The sequence below is a fragment of the Callospermophilus lateralis genome, chromosome 16, assembly GCF_048772815.1.
Source record: "Callospermophilus lateralis isolate mCalLat2 chromosome 16, mCalLat2.hap1, whole genome shotgun sequence".
Taxonomy (NCBI): domain Eukaryota; kingdom Metazoa; phylum Chordata; class Mammalia; order Rodentia; family Sciuridae; genus Callospermophilus; species Callospermophilus lateralis.
The window spans coordinates 23,453,391-23,469,344 of record NC_135320.1 but is presented as its reverse complement, the minus strand read 5'-3'; the positions used below and the strand labels follow the sequence as shown (position 1 = coordinate 23,469,344).

Genomic DNA, 15,954 nt, shown 5'->3' with positions numbered 1-15,954 from the left:
TCTTTCAGAATTAGGCAGGCTAGAAGAACATGCCAGAACAACATGCCATGAAATATAATGTCATATTAATTAAACATTTTTGCTAAAATATACTATTTATATATGATAAAGTATTATATTTTGATAAAATGTTTTAAATCATTGCAAAACCTTTAATTTTCTCTTTGTTTGTTTCATAGTCAATACCTCAAGGAAAATACCAAAAGAGATAATGGGGGAGCTACAGAAATAGTGGGAAAGGGGTACATTTTGTGTATTAGATATAGCCCTTCCCAATTTGGTGGGGTGGTAAGTGGGAGCCATGAAGAATGGTGGTGGAAGGAGCATAGTTTCTTTAATGACCAACAAGGTGAATCTTTTTGTCCTGCCTCCTGTTTGACTAATGCAAACTCATTAAGCTGAATAGCAAAAGCCAATATGAAAAGAACATAAGTGTTTTGAACAGTAATAATGCATTCTGGAGGCTGGCTATAGTTAAAATTTTACTTTTTGGTTTCAGAACAGAGCATTGACTTATTTTATTATTTAAATTTTTTGAATGGCCAATGAAGGTACTTGGTTATACTATGCAAATTGTTCTCTTCATTTGTCTAGGTATCCACTTCTCCTGAGAAGCAATTACTTTCACTGCTTTTAAAAATTATTATTTCAGAAATAGTCTAGTTATAAGAAAAAACCAGTTTTATTATGTCCATCAGTGAAAAAATCTTTCCACACAAAAAACAGTACTCTATATATTCATTTTACCTATCTTGGTTCAATTGTGTGTGTGCTTGTGTGTGTACTTCTGGAGTTTTTCCAGTATCAGAACACAAAACAGTTGTTTCATCCTGGCTATGTACTATTTTACTGTATAATTGGGGCTTAATTTACTTCATGAGTTCTTTGTTGATGGGCATTTGGGATGCTTCTAATTTATTTCACTATCAAGAGTGCTACAATTAATCTTTGTACATATGGAATTTCCCACATATGTGACTATAGGATAAATAGGATAAATTCCCATAAGAATTCCTTATTCAGTCAAAAGGTACAGGTCATTTTGACAGACATTGCCAAAATCACTTCAATAGAAGTTGTACCCATTAGCACTCTCAAGAGCAATGTATTATATTGCCCGTTTCCCTATATCCCTAAAATTATATTCTCATTTAGCACAGAATCATGGCATATAATAAAATTATCATAATATCCATAGGTTCATGTCAGGTTGTCAGAAAAGGTGTTTTTTTTTTTCTTTTGTATAATCTGAATGTAGGTGGGGAAAACATTGTTGAAGAAAATCAGAAACTTTCCTTGATCTGAATACGATCTAATGAAATGTTCCAAAGCAGCCCTCAGGAAGAGTGCCTACCTATATCAGGTGCTCAATAAACATTTATAGAATGATTCCTGTGGCTCTGTTGAGTTTTGCTAAGTTTTCAGAGTGGTATAGTCAGATGGCCTAACTTAAAGCCCCACAATGGCAAGAAGATCTTACATTTAAATGGTAATTATCTCAGGTTCATTTAAATATATGCATTTTTTAAAAAAAATCATGGAGCTTAATTTGTCATTTAGCTAATCACTTACAGTTTGTATGAGAAAAATAAATGCAGAATATATATTATTAAAGAAAAACTTGTTCTTTAAAGTGGAGTCCTAAAATCAAGTATTGAAAGCATTTAGAAGATAAAATAATAATAGACTACCAATTCTACAATTTTTCTATAGTTTTTTTCTAGTTCCTTTTCTATGTATTTGTTTACCATGCACACACATTTTGTCATACAGACTTATACATATTTAATAGAATTGTAATTACAATAAAAAACAATTACATAAATTATATAGCCAGTATCAGACTAATTCATATCATAAACGTTTGGCTGTTTTTACATGAACTTCTTATCTATATTGTGGCTTCCTAAAATTTCACCAACTGAAAATATATTTATTTATTTAACCACCAATCTGTTCAACATTTGGATTGTTTTTACTCTTTTATTATTACAAAGAACATTGAGGCCAGTACCTTTTCCTGTTTTCTTATAACACATTTTAAAATGGAATGCTTAAACTGATGGGGATGGACAGACTTAAGGTTCTGCTTTGACTTTGTTCTTCTCACTATTGATGGTAGGCAATCGGATCTCCCTGCAAAACTTCTGCTACTCTTTGTGTGCAAGTCTCAAGGTTCAGCACAGACCTTTTTTCATCCTGTAGGTCTGTGTCTGGTTACCTATTACATACCCTTCCTTCAATTACCACAAGCACCTCATATCCACTGCTCAAAACTGGACTCATGTTTTTCACCGAATCCTCACTTCCTACTAGATGCCAAAACGTGACAGGTGATACTTCTAACCACCAAATCATTCCATCAGAAATGGGGTCAGTGTGGACACCTCTCTTTTCCCTGTGAACGTTGTCTTTTCCATTTCAATTGTGTCTTGGTGAGTTTCCATACCTGTTTCCACACTCTACATATACACTTTTCTCTCCATCCACATTATTGTCTCCTGGATTATGGTCCTGTTGTGGTTTCCTGACCAGTCTTTGACTAACACTCCTGCTCAGGTGACACACAGAGATCAGTCATTTTCTCCCTGCTGAAGAATCTTTAAAGGCTCTGCTATTTTTGGATAAGGGTCCCCTAAAATCCTATGGTATAAAGGTTGTAGCCCATTGCACTACTGGGAGCTGGTAGATTCTTTGAGGTATGGGACCTAGTGGGAGGTCTTTGGGTCATTATGAGGATGACCTTGAAGAGGATTGTGGGATTCTAGTTTCTTCCTCTCTCTTTTGCTTCCAGGTTGTAAAGTGAGTGGTTGTTCTCCATCGTGCATCCTGCCATGATGTATGGCCTCACCACAGGACTAAAACCAATGTGGCCAACTGACCGTGGACTGGAAGCTCAGCCATGAGCCAAAATAAGCCTTTTATCTTTATAAGATGGTTATTTCAGGTAAAAGAACAGAAAACATAGGCTTTCAATTAATTATCCAGTGCTTGTCAAACCTTACGACCAAAATAACCACAATAGACAAAGTCAATACAGATTCTATGTTTAGAACTTCCTTGAAACCTTTGGTTTACCTTAAAAATTTAATGTGAATTATACAGTTGACTCAGTTATATATTTGGGCTTGTTTTCACGCAAAAAAAAAAATCTGTTCAAAATCTTTCAATAAGAAATGCATTCTGCTGTCATGTATAACAAGTTAGAATACACAAATAAATTTAAAATTAAAAAAATCTTTTAAGTGAAACTGATATGCCCTGAAGGTATGCTATGAATTTTTGTGATTTTTCTCAGTGACATAGCCTCATCTTATTTATAATGTCAGCAGGAATAGCATGACCCTGGAATAAAATCTGCAGAACTCGACATGGTACAGGAGTTCAGCACGTTCAGCATGTACTGTACCTAGGGGCGCTTCACCTCTCACCAGACTTCCTCTTGTCCTTCAGCTCAACCATATAAGGCCTCATGCTGTCCTCACCCACCTTGCATCGTGCTACATGCTATATATTTTCCTTAAGGACTTACATGATTTACCCACTTGGGATTCCCTCTTGACCCTTCATCCTTTCTTTTATTTACCTCCTTCCCCAGTTAAGTCCATTTGATGAACTAAACTGCTATTTTGTCACCTATGAAGACTTTTCTGACTTTATCAGACGTGTACATGTGTGCATGCATATATACATGTATTCTACCATAGTATATCTTAATAGTTAATTCTATGTGTGAATTAATCCATGGCTAAGCCATGGTGTCCAGATAATATTTGGTTAAATGTTCTTCTGAATGTTTCTGTGAGGTGTTTTTGAGTAAGATGAGATCAACATTTAAATCAGTAGACTTTGAATAAGGCATATTGGCCTCTATAATGTCGGTGGTAGGCAATCGGATCCCATACCTCAACTTACTCAACTTACCATAACTTACTTTTCCAGGAAGTTGAAGTCTGACTAGAACAAAAAGACTGCCCTCTTCCAACTTAGGTAAGGGCCGACCTTGCAGATTTGGGACTTGCCAGCCTCCATAATTGTGTGAGACAATTCCTTAAAATTAATATCCCTTTCTTTCTCTACATATATATCCCATTGGTTCTGTTTCTCTGAATAACCCTTATAACACAGCATCTGTAAGATTTTACTCATTTTTTTCCCCTTCCTGTCTGCACTTGCCCCTCTCCCCCTGTCTTTCTCTGTTCCTATTTTTGTCTTCACCTACTCTAACCCCAATGATCTTAAATCCTGGGAGAACAGGGAATCTGTGGGACTTGTCTCAGTTCAGAGTATGACATCTTAGTTCAGAGTATGACATCCAGTCCTTTTTTAAAAATTTTCAATGAATGGAGGAATGGATAGTGTTTTTGATGTCTCACCAAAATTCTTTATAATGCCCCAAAACTCATGTGCTGCTTAGGTGATCACAATAAACGTTCTGGGAAATAGTTAAAACAGATGAAATGTTAGCTTTTTTAAAAAATACTTTTTTTTTTAGAAGAGATTGTTTTATCATGTTTATTTTCTTAAATCTATGTTTTAAAACTTCCTAGAGTCTTGGAGTTTTTCTTTACATTTATATAGACTTTTCAAAATCATGTAATATTTGATTTTACTGATAACAACATTTTCTCTGTTGTGTTTTTGCAAATGTTTCTTTCCCCCACGTGGCTGCTTAACTTTATTTAAAAAAGAAAAACTCATAGTATTTTATGTAATAAAGATATATTTATATTTAGTATTCATTATGTTATATACCATGTTTATCTAAAGATGTGGATAATAATATTCTTGGGTTAGTTTTATTATATTGTGAAAACAATGCTTTCAAATGGGAAAATAATTTGATTCCAAATGTCTATCCTTAAAATTTGATATGCAGTAGCTAAAAATGTAAGTTATGTCTTATTGTTTTGCATTTCAAAACTCTCCAGTGGTTTCCCATCCCATGCAGAGCAAAATCTAAAGTCCTTCTCAGGATGCAAGACCTACATCATCTTGCCTCTGGCTACTTTTCTGGCTTTATCTTGTACTCATTCCCTTCAGCTCCAGCCAATTGGCCTGACTTCCTCTGCCTTAAAGATAACAATGATCTTCCCAGATCAGGGACTTGACACTGTTACTATCTGCACTGCTCTTTCTCCATACCTCTTGCTCATCTCTCACTTTCTTAGTGTTATGATTTTCTTCAAACCATGAATCACAGCCTGACTTTCTTTGTTTTGTTCATTTCTGATTCCCCAATCACCACCTCAATAAATAATAGTTGGATCAATGAATGAATGAATGTAGTCAATGCATCTGGTAATCTCTGAGGTGACAAATGTATACAATGTACGTGTTATTTTTTCTAACATTGTAAAAGCATATCTTTTTTCCCCATGACATCTTAAAAATACTTCTATCATGAGCAACATTTAATTTGGGGGACACCTTCTGACCTCTGTTCCACTAGAGTTCTATAGTTCACAAGGGCTTTGTGCAGTCTGGGAACTGCTGATCTGGAAGACAGCAAGAAGGCACGGTGACTGCCCAAGTGTCTCCTGTCATTATTCAACATACAGAACTTTTGTTCAAAAGTTATAAAAATTGGTAGGAAAAAATGCCATCATTTTCCTATATCTAGTAATTTTATTCCTCTTGTTTCAGTGGTTCTGGGGATTGAACCCAGGGCCTTGTGCATGCAAAGCCAGCACTCTACCAACTGAGATATATCCCTAGCCCCCCAAAGACATGTTTTTCTTTTAATTTTTTTTTAATATTTATTTTTTAGTTGTAGTTGGACACAATACCTTTATTTTATTTATTTATTTTTATGGGGTGCTGAGGATTGAACCCAGGGCCTGTCACGTGCTAGGTGAGTACTCTACTACTGAGCCACAACCCCAGCCCAAGAGATGTTTTCAATAACAGAAAAGTTACTTTGAAAAGAGTCTGGATGAAAAAAAAAAAACAAGCATATAAATTAAAAGGAAATTGGGAAACTGATAACAAGGAAAATATTTAAAGACATTAGTGACCCAGAAGGAACATAATGCTGTAATGCTTATGAGATGTTATAAATAGTAACAAGGACTCTAAAAAATCAAAGCAGTTAAATATGCATGAAATTTATGAAAATAAAAACAAGAATTCTCAAATGCAAATGATACAGCTGGAGGAAAATTATCAGAGAGAGGTAGTTTGTTTTCGATGAAATCAGAAATGCAATAATGTTGAAAAGCAACCAGTATGGTGGAAAAAGAATTAGCAGATAAAAGCTTTTTAAAAACCCTACTCATATACGCTCAAGGCAAGAGAAGAGGCCTCCTAAAGTCTGAGCAGCATGGAAGGTTACCTGCTGAAACAAGGGGAATAAAATTACTAGACATAAAAATCAGTTCCAAGTGAAAAACAAGTAGCTCAGCATCCCAAGAACAAAAGGAGCGATTCTTCTACCTCACCATGCTTCCTTTCAAAAATATTAATTTATATACTGCTTTCTTCAGTGACTTTCAAACTGAGCTATTTGTAAAAGATTTTAAAACTTTATAACACCATTATTAAAAACTTTAGCAAAGACATTTACTCTTTTTTTAAAGAGAGAGAGAGAGAGAGAGAGAGAGAGAGAATTTTTTAATATTTATTTTTTAGTTTTTCGGCGGACACAACATCTTTGTATGTGGTGCTGAGGATCGAACCCAGGCCGCAAGCATGCCAGGCAAGTGCGCTACCACTTGAGCCACATCCCCAGCCCGACATTTACTCTTAATGTGGGAGTGAATGTTATAAATAAAATAGATATTGTCCTTCAAATGCAAATTATTACATGTTTACTCACATGAATGATCAGAGACATAAAACAACAATATGCCATTTTGTGTACACACACATACACACACACACACATATATCAGTGAATAAGCTTTATTTATAATCTGTAGTTATAAAAACTTTATTTAAAAAGGCATTTGGGTATGTCATGCATAAGCAGCATAAAATATAAAATAGGGAGATAATTTTTGTGTATAATCAGTATCTAGATTAGGAAAGAAGAACTTAAGAGCACCTTCACAAAAAATAAAATAGCTCATTGAGTAATGTATTAGCTGAAAAATACATGTGAATAGGAAGAGAAAAAAAATGAAAGCTTTTTTTATATTTTCTTTAAGCCTTATAAATAAAGGATTTTCTGTTTAACCTGTGATCTTCTATCCTGGGAAGAATGAAGTTTGCAGAAATACGTTTAAGGTTGATGAGTTAGAGGACAGAAGAAAGAAATTAACAATATATTTTCTAACCAAGTAATGCCTCTCTCACACACACACACACACACACACACACACACACACACACGTAAAAAAAGAAAAATATATATAGAGAAAAGCCTACTAGTATTTCTAATATGTACAATATTTTAAAAGGACAAATTAGCATGCTAGATGGCAATGGAACAGGGGTGGAATGGTAGCAATCATGAATTTGCAAAGTAAAAGAAAAATTAAGCTGAATGTCAGACAAAGTTTATAGAAGAGTAGAACTCTTGGCTAAAGTCACAGATATGAACTGGAAAACAAATTGTTTATAAAAAAATCTTCACTGGTCAGAGTTTCATGAAAGAGCACAGAATTCACTCTGGCTAGTTCAAGTAGAAGCATTTTTTTAAAATAAGACATTAAATTTCATTCACAGCTATTTGAAAAGAAACTCTAGCTTAAACCTTCTTGGATGATTCAAGAGTCATGACACAGGTTACCAAGAGGGCTATACTGTCTCTGCAAGATGAGGAAGCAGCACATTTCAGGGGAGAGTCGAGAAGGAGAAGTGGCCTCACATAAGCCATGTATCTTCACAGTGGTGCTGGACTGTGGGGATGATAAGAGCCACAGAGAAGTGACCTCCACACTCTAAGTCACCCAAGGGTACCAAAGTGGTAGAACCTAAGTCATATCCAGATCCCCAGCTTAAGGGTTCCTAGAAATTTAGTCTTTATCTTTTGCCCTCAGCAATCTGGAAAGGTACACGAGAAGGAGGTTGGAATGGATGGATGGAGGGTACCTATCCACAGCACGCACTGTAGACTTCACCCCAAGAGAAACTTGAAAGCAAAACACATAAAACATCGAAACCAGAAACATCAATAAGAATTACTTCTTCCTAAGTTTCAACATTCATTATCAGCTCTCCCCAAACAAGAGGACTATTACACAGGATCTAAAGACCACATTTGGAATAAGAGTAATAAATATTATAAAGCTACACACTTCTATTGTGAAACTTTTCTTTTGAAGCTGCGATATTATTTTTCATGTAATAATATCATTACGTGCAGGAGGCAGCAAAGAAGAAAGAGAGGTTGGCAGGCATTGGTTGGGTTTTATATGATTAGGTGCAGGTAAGATTGTTTTATGGACAATTATGGTATGATAGAAGGTCCTTAAAACATCAAGAAGTCAGGTTGACATTAATTTTGATTCTATTTATGTCTGGAATGACAGATGGATTTTCTGGCCATATGACAGAATTGTAGCAGATACTTTGATAAAAGCACCGTCTACAAACACATTTAAGTGATCAAGAAATCGATTTAAATACACGGCAAAAGCCTCAAAAAATTCCTGTGAAAACAAACATAAACATAAATATCTAACGCTGACAGGACAAAAAGAAGAGAAAAATCTGCAGCATGGTTGGGGTGCTCACTGACCCCGACTCACAGACTGGGGAAGCAGGAGATGGGGAGGAGGCCTCAGTGTACAGGAAGGGCGCACATGTCCTAGCCATACAACTAGGATCCTCAAAATGGGATACTTTCAGTGACAGTGTGGGCTGGCTTGCTGAGAGCCATAGCCAAGTAGGAATGACGCATGGCAATTTCCTTGTCAGCCTACCCAATGTTGCTTAGAGGGAGGACTCTCCATTGTGGAAATGGGCTTGCCTTGGACCCAGGTCATTTGCAGTGACATTGCATGAATGTTTGAGAAAGGTGACCCTGCTCAAGGACCAGGGTGGATCCGGGTTTAGGGTGGATCCTGCTGGGAATAGGGCGTATCCTGCTGCCTCAGGCGCCCGCTCCTTGAGTTCCCGTTGAGTTCTCGGGGGATTCAGAGAGTATTTGGTATGCAGAGCCCGATGGAGTGTGTGGATTTTCCCAGAACGTGGGTGTAGAGTGCCAGTGCCGGTGAGAGTTCGGGAATAAAGAATCGCTGGCTGTTTGAATCTACAAGGCTGTGAGTGGCTCGTGATCTTGTGCCCAGCCAGACTGCGGCACTGGCTATTCAATGAAATCTGCCAGCATGGGAAGATGCCAGACTTTGACTAGAAAGAAAAGTCTTCTTGGAGAATTTATTACCATAATCCTGAAATCAACAGATGTTTGTAAACTCAAACTGCCGTCATGGTATGGCCCTAGACCAGAAATGGCACCTGGAGGGATCATTGTTCCCTCTTAACACGCATTGCCAGTCTTTCTCTTATTTGTGTTTCATGATTTTGGATAAGAGTCTTATTTTTTTTTTTGATACCTCAACTATTCTTTTGCAACCACATATTATTTAATTCATTACCACAGTTGAAAAACAGTGATTATTCATGGCAAGTTGATCCCCAGGGATGCAGTGTTTGTTCTCCTAGTATTTCTTGCATTCCTAGTGTTCCTATTTTAACCAAAAGTCTAACTCAGGAGCTTTTGGTTAAAATAGGAACACTTAGGAGCTTTTGGTTAAAATGGGAACACTTTTGGTTAAAATAGGAACACTAGAGGCAGCCAGACCTGACTTCCCTTGGTAGTCCAAGTCTTGAGCAACTTCCTTCTCCCTCTACCTCCCTCCCTTTTTCTTTCTCCCTTTATTCCTCTCTTTTATTTTTTAAAAAGTGTCCTGACTACTCTATTAATTTTTTTATCAGTTAAATAAGGATCATAACATATTCTCAGTGAGAAATTTACATCACACACTGAGCATGCTCTTTTTTTAAGGCAGGCATCATATTTTATTTTTATGAACTGGTGCAAAGTAGGTATGCAAGAAATACTAGGGGAACAAACATTGATCCCCCTCCAAAGGAGAAAAAAAACCTCAGCTATGGCAAATCTACACATCCATATACTCAGATGCCACTGGGCATCTGGAAATATGTGACTTCTAGCTACTTTCCTCTGAGATGAAACAATTCATTTCACACATCCTTCAAAGTGTCAGTGATGTTAGCCCAGTGATTCCTCAAGCCAGAGTTCAGTGCTGACTTGCATAAGACATGCCAAGGGAGGCACTGTTCATTTATTTCCAAGTTAAAAGAAACCATCACATCTACAGTATGATAATGCCTACATTTTGATATGTGCTCAGTAAGTACAACCCTCCTTTTACTGTAAATGCTGACACATCAACTCTTCTGAGGCCAAGGCACGCAATGAGTCCTTAATAAATGTTAGCCATATATCAACAACCGTGGGCAAACCCCTTATAATCCAATTTCCACATCTCCATTTCTGTATCCTCAACGTCATTTTTTAAAAGCATAACTTAGTAATTTAGCTCACTGATTCTCTGATTTAAACATTTCTCTATAACTTTCACAGAAGATCTTAAGCGATTAGTATGCATTTTTACATTAAATTGGTTGCAAAGTGAGGAATAGGCTAAGTTAACAGATTTTCCCTTTGTATTTCTCCACTATCCCAATAATATCTTGAAAGTTACATGTGAACCCTTTAAATATTCTAGGACTTTGTTACACATTGTAAAGCACTTTACATTGTAAAAGGTGCTTAATGTATTTGTTTGGATTTAAAGTTCAGCTAAGGAAAAGTATGTTAGACTCATCATTATATGTCAGTCCAGTTTCCCAGATCTTGTCTATAAATCTCTAATCATGGAAGCTTACTTTCTTATCAGACAACGTGTTCTTGTGGGCTCCAGGCTTCTGAATATGTCATGTGAATTACTTCTCTCCCTGAATTTACCTTGAGGCCAGACTTGGTCCTTCCTCACATCCCCAGATAACAGATTCAAATCTACAAATCCTTTGCATAAGTGAATAGGTGGTGCTGAACGTTACCACATGGCTGTTATAAGACACTATAGAGAATTTATATCACAGAAAAATTTAATTAAAATCCTTATATATCTTTGTATCCCTGTTATGGTTTAGATACGAGGAGATACAAAATCTCTTGTGTGAAACAATGCAAGAAAGTTCAGAGATGAAATCATTGGGTTATGGGAGTCTTAACATAATCAGTGTGTTAATCAGCTGATAGGGATTAACTGGGTGTAACTATAATCAGGTAGAGTGTGGCTGGATGAAGTGGGTAATTGGGGGAGTGCCTTTGGGGTTGATATTTTGTCCCTGGTGAGCAGATCTCTCTCTCTCTCTCTCTTTCTCTCTCTCTCTCTCTCTCTCTCTCTCCTCTGCTTCCAGTTACCATGACCTGAGCTACTTTCCTCCACCTCACCCTTTACCATGATTTTCTGCCTCACCTTTAGTCTTGAATAACAAAGTCGTCCATCTGTGGACTGAGACCTCTGAAATCATGAGCCACAAATAAACATCCCCCCCCCCCCCCCCCCCCCCGCTAAAATTGTTCTTGTCAGGTCTTTTAGTCACCGCAGCGAAAAAGCTGACTATAACGGTCCCTATTCCTTTTCTGGACAGCCTAGCAATGTTACCACTTCCCTCCCCTCCTTGTCCCAAATTTGGCCTCTGAAATTCCTTTTATTTGCAAAGAAATTCAGCTTAGTTTCTCAGCTAGTATAGCTCTCTCAAAACAAAAGCCCTTCCTTCAGCTGGAGGAATTGTCGTCTTTGAAAGTAGGACAGTGGCCATCTATTGTTATTCCACAGGCACTGGCTGACAACTGCCAGCCTGTAATGGTTTCCCCCTTTACCCCAGATGATCTATTAGAATATTTGTAAAGCAAAACAGGATGGTGGCAGGATAGGGCATAAGTGAGGAGAAGCAAATACAATTACTCTCCATATTACACCTAATTTATAATATTAGGTAATTAAATGTTCCAAAGAGCTAATATATTTAAACAAGTGCCTAATTTACTCCTAAATGGAAATTAAAAACTGTTTTAAAACAGATTTATTTTTTTATAATAGGTATAATTCCACATACCACAAAATTCACCATTTAACAATGCACAATTCAATGGTTTTTCATATAGTCACCATCACTAGCACTGTATTTATTCTAGAACATTTGCATCACCCCAAAATGAAACCCCTTACTCATTAGCAGACATGTCTCATTCCTCCTCACCCCAGTTCTTGACTGTCCCATTTTACATTCCCATCATTACATTCCCACTAATCTACTGTCTGTCTCTATGGATTTTCCTATTCGGGACATTTCATACATTTGATACAATATTTGGTCTTTTGTGATTAGTTTATTTCACTAGCACAATGTTTTCAAGGTTCATCCATATTGCAGCACGTATCAGTACAGCATTCCTTTTTTTTTGTGGATAAATAATATACCATTATATTCTAGGAGACCAGAATATGCCTCCCTAAAATATGAAGGACAATTGAATTGAGCAGCAGATGCATAAAATCTTTCTGCCCTATTTGCCTAAAAGCAGAACATAAATTTGTAAAGATATTTCCCCTCCCCTCTCTACCAGGAAGGACAGACATTTATCACTGGAGATGACTATGGGCCCTTATCTGATGGTAACAGCATGAGAGGAGTCTATATGACAAACCTTACTAACTAGACCTTATCTACTCTTAGTTCCCTATATATTTACTTTCCTACTTCTGGAAGCCTAAAACTGCTTTCCTTTATCTTATCAGTTCTTTAAGATTTGCTGTTCTTTGTTGAAGATGCTATAGGAGCCAGAGTTCTAAGCCACTGTTTTAGATTACCTTTCATGTAGGTTTCTCCAGGTGATGTGCATTACGTGTTAATAAACTTGTTTCTTATTAATTATCTTTTGTTATAGGAATTGGTTCCAACTGTAAACTCACAAGGATTGAGGATAAATTATATTTCTTCCCTGACAGTACAGATATATCACATTTTGCTTATTTATTCATTGACTGATTGACATTTAGGTTATTGCCATTTTTTTTGGCTACTATCAATAGGGCTGCTATGAACATTCATTTACAAGTCAATGTGTGGATAAATATTTTCATTGCTCCTAGGTATATACCTAGGAGTGGAATTGTGATCTCATATGAGTACTCTGCCCTTAATTTTTTGAGGAATTGCCAAACTGTTTTCCAAAGTGACTGTCCCATTTTACATTCCCATCAGCAAGAACAAATGTTTAATTTCTTTTGCACTCACCTACCCTTGTTTTTTTTTTTTTTTTTTTTTTTTGGTAATTATAGCCATTGTGTTAGTCAGCTTTGAGTCACTGTGACCAAGGCACCTGACAAGAACAAATTAGAGGAAGGAAAGTTAATTTTGGCTGGTGGCTTCAGAGTTTTAGTCCAATGGTTGGTTGAGTTTGTTGCTCTGGGCCCCAGGGGAGGCAGAACATCATGGTGAAAGGGCTTAGTACGAGAATGCTGCTCACTTCATGGAGGCCAAGAAGCAGAGAGAGGAGGGAGAAGGGGCTGCAGGACAGATGAACCCTTCAAGGGCAAATTCCCTGTGCCCGCCTCTTCCAGCCACACCCCATCTGCAGTTATCACCCAGTTAGTTCATTGGAACTAGCATGGACGGATTAGGTTGTAGCTCTCATACTTCAGTAATTTTACCTCTGAATATTCTGCCTTAACACAAAAATTTGGGGGGGACACCTCATCTTGAAACCATAACAGTCATCTTAGGGGGGCATAAAGTGGCGTCTTATGGTTTTGATGGGCATTTCCCTCATAGATAATGATGTTGAGCATCTTTTCATGGGCTCATGTCTATTGGTATTCTCTTTTTTGAGGAAACATCTGCTCAAACCACCTGTGCTTTTTAAAAATGGGGTGGTATCTTTCCTGTTGTCCCGTGCAAGTTCTTTTTTATTATAGATACAATCCCTTACTGGAAATGTGATCTACAATCCTGTTCATTCATTCTGCAAGTTTTTCTAAATGCTGATTTATATTTATGCAATACTTGATTATTCGGGGGTTAAAGCTTTGTCTTTCTCCGGGATTTCTTCGAATTTAGAGGAACCAGGGCTCACAGCACACTCTAGAGAGAGTAGGTAGGAGAAGGAAAAAAGAACAGTGTCTAGCAGAGAGTAATGTGCTCAATTAACTTCTGCAGATGAATTAATAAAGTCTCTGTATTTATTCATACCAGTACTCTGACTTGTGTTCCTCTGCTGGACTTTGAGCGACGGTATTCATTTCATGGCTTAGAGGTCCCTGGGGAGGTGTGGAGTTTTGGAAAGGTGTACCTGCTTCCGTGTTCATCCTCTAAACTGTGTGTTTACTCTACAGATGCGCTAAAGCGTAACTACTGCCATATGGGAATCTGCAGGTTTTTCATACAAAGAAGCAGTTTTGTGTTCTGCTCTTTGGGTTTGAGAGTCGCTGACTTAGAGAAAGAAACAGTAGTGATGTTGTCTTGATGTTGACTCTCTAGAGTGTTTTCAATTTGGCTTGGACTTTCATATCAGGGATGTTTATCTGGAGATTCATTTAGGAGATTTTACACTTACTTCAGTCCTTCTGGCGCAGGAGTGGTTCTCTTTGTGTGGCTTACCATCCTGTTGACCAGGGACATAGCTGTAGGGGGATGGATCTAAGGTATCAGGGAGGCAGGCCACTCTGCCTATTGGGTCAGGTGAATCCTCTGGAGAGGACCTAGAGATAGTCCTAGTCAGGCTGCCTACATTTGCATATCACTTATAAAAGTCTATCAAGATCATTTTGCAAATGAAGTTTGACATAATCCACGGTACATTTGTCAAATCGCAGGAAAAATCAGAATGATTCAAAAATGGGTAGAGTCAAAGAAATTATAGTAGAAACTATGAAACCAAAGAAGGAATAAGTATGAAGGAAACATGGTGGGTAAAGGAAGAAGAACAAAGAGAAGCAAGGCACTTGCTTGTAACTGGATATAAACAAGAATGTAACTTTACACAGGCAGAGCTGACTGCTAGTGTTACTCAGCTCAGTTACCCATCTGTTGTACTCGGCTGAGATGACTCTGGGCATGTATATGACACACATACAGATGCAGGCACTTGCTGACCATTGAAATATCCACGTGGTTATGAGCATGTAAACAGTCCCATCAGCGAACAGGGAATTTTTAAAAATTAGTTTATGGAGTATCTTAGTCAATTCTAGTGCTACTATAACAAAATACCTCAGACTGGGTAATTTATAAACAAAAGAAATTTATTACTCAAAGTTCTGGGAGCTAGGGTGTATAAGCTTGAGGTGTCAGAAGATTTGACATCTGGTAAGCGTTTATTTATTTATTTTTTAATAGATGGAGCCTTCTACCTATGTCCTTAAATGGCAGAAGAGGCACATAAGCTCCCTTGATCTCTTGTATGAGGCCCCCGATTCCATAGTCATGATATAATCACTCCCCAAGTTCCACCTCTTAATACTGTTACATTGGGGATTAGGTTTCAACAGACCCCAATATGTTTGGGGCGTGCAAACATTCAGACCAACAGTTCATATGAATATGATTATTATCTTAATCTGGTTTAGAGAAAACAATTTCTGAATCTAAATAGCCATCTATAATATAATATTGCATTTATGCAATTCTTTTTCTTCCCCCATAAATGTAAGCATTTTTAAGATTATGTGATTGGTCATTATTCCAATACCCACCACAAAGGAAATAAACTGTTTTACCTATTGACTCAAGGCTCAGAAGCAAATTGACCCTGTTCTGGATGAGCAGAAAAAAAAGGTCACTGATATTTAGACAGCTGTATGGAGCTAGGATGTGAATTAGGCATTTCACATACATAATTTTTTTTAACCCCCGGAATAACCCCATAAGGGGTTGTTATTATCATTTCATAGATTAAAGAGAATTGCCCAA

The 15,954-nt window shown here is 37.2% G+C and overlaps 1 protein-coding gene across 1 annotated transcript in view; it reads right to left on the bottom strand.

Annotated features, from left to right (window-relative positions):
• Positions 1 to 15,954, bottom strand: part of Cpa6 (carboxypeptidase A6) — a 292,280-nt gene that overhangs the window by 36,595 nt on the left and 239,731 nt on the right. The window lies entirely within an intron of this gene.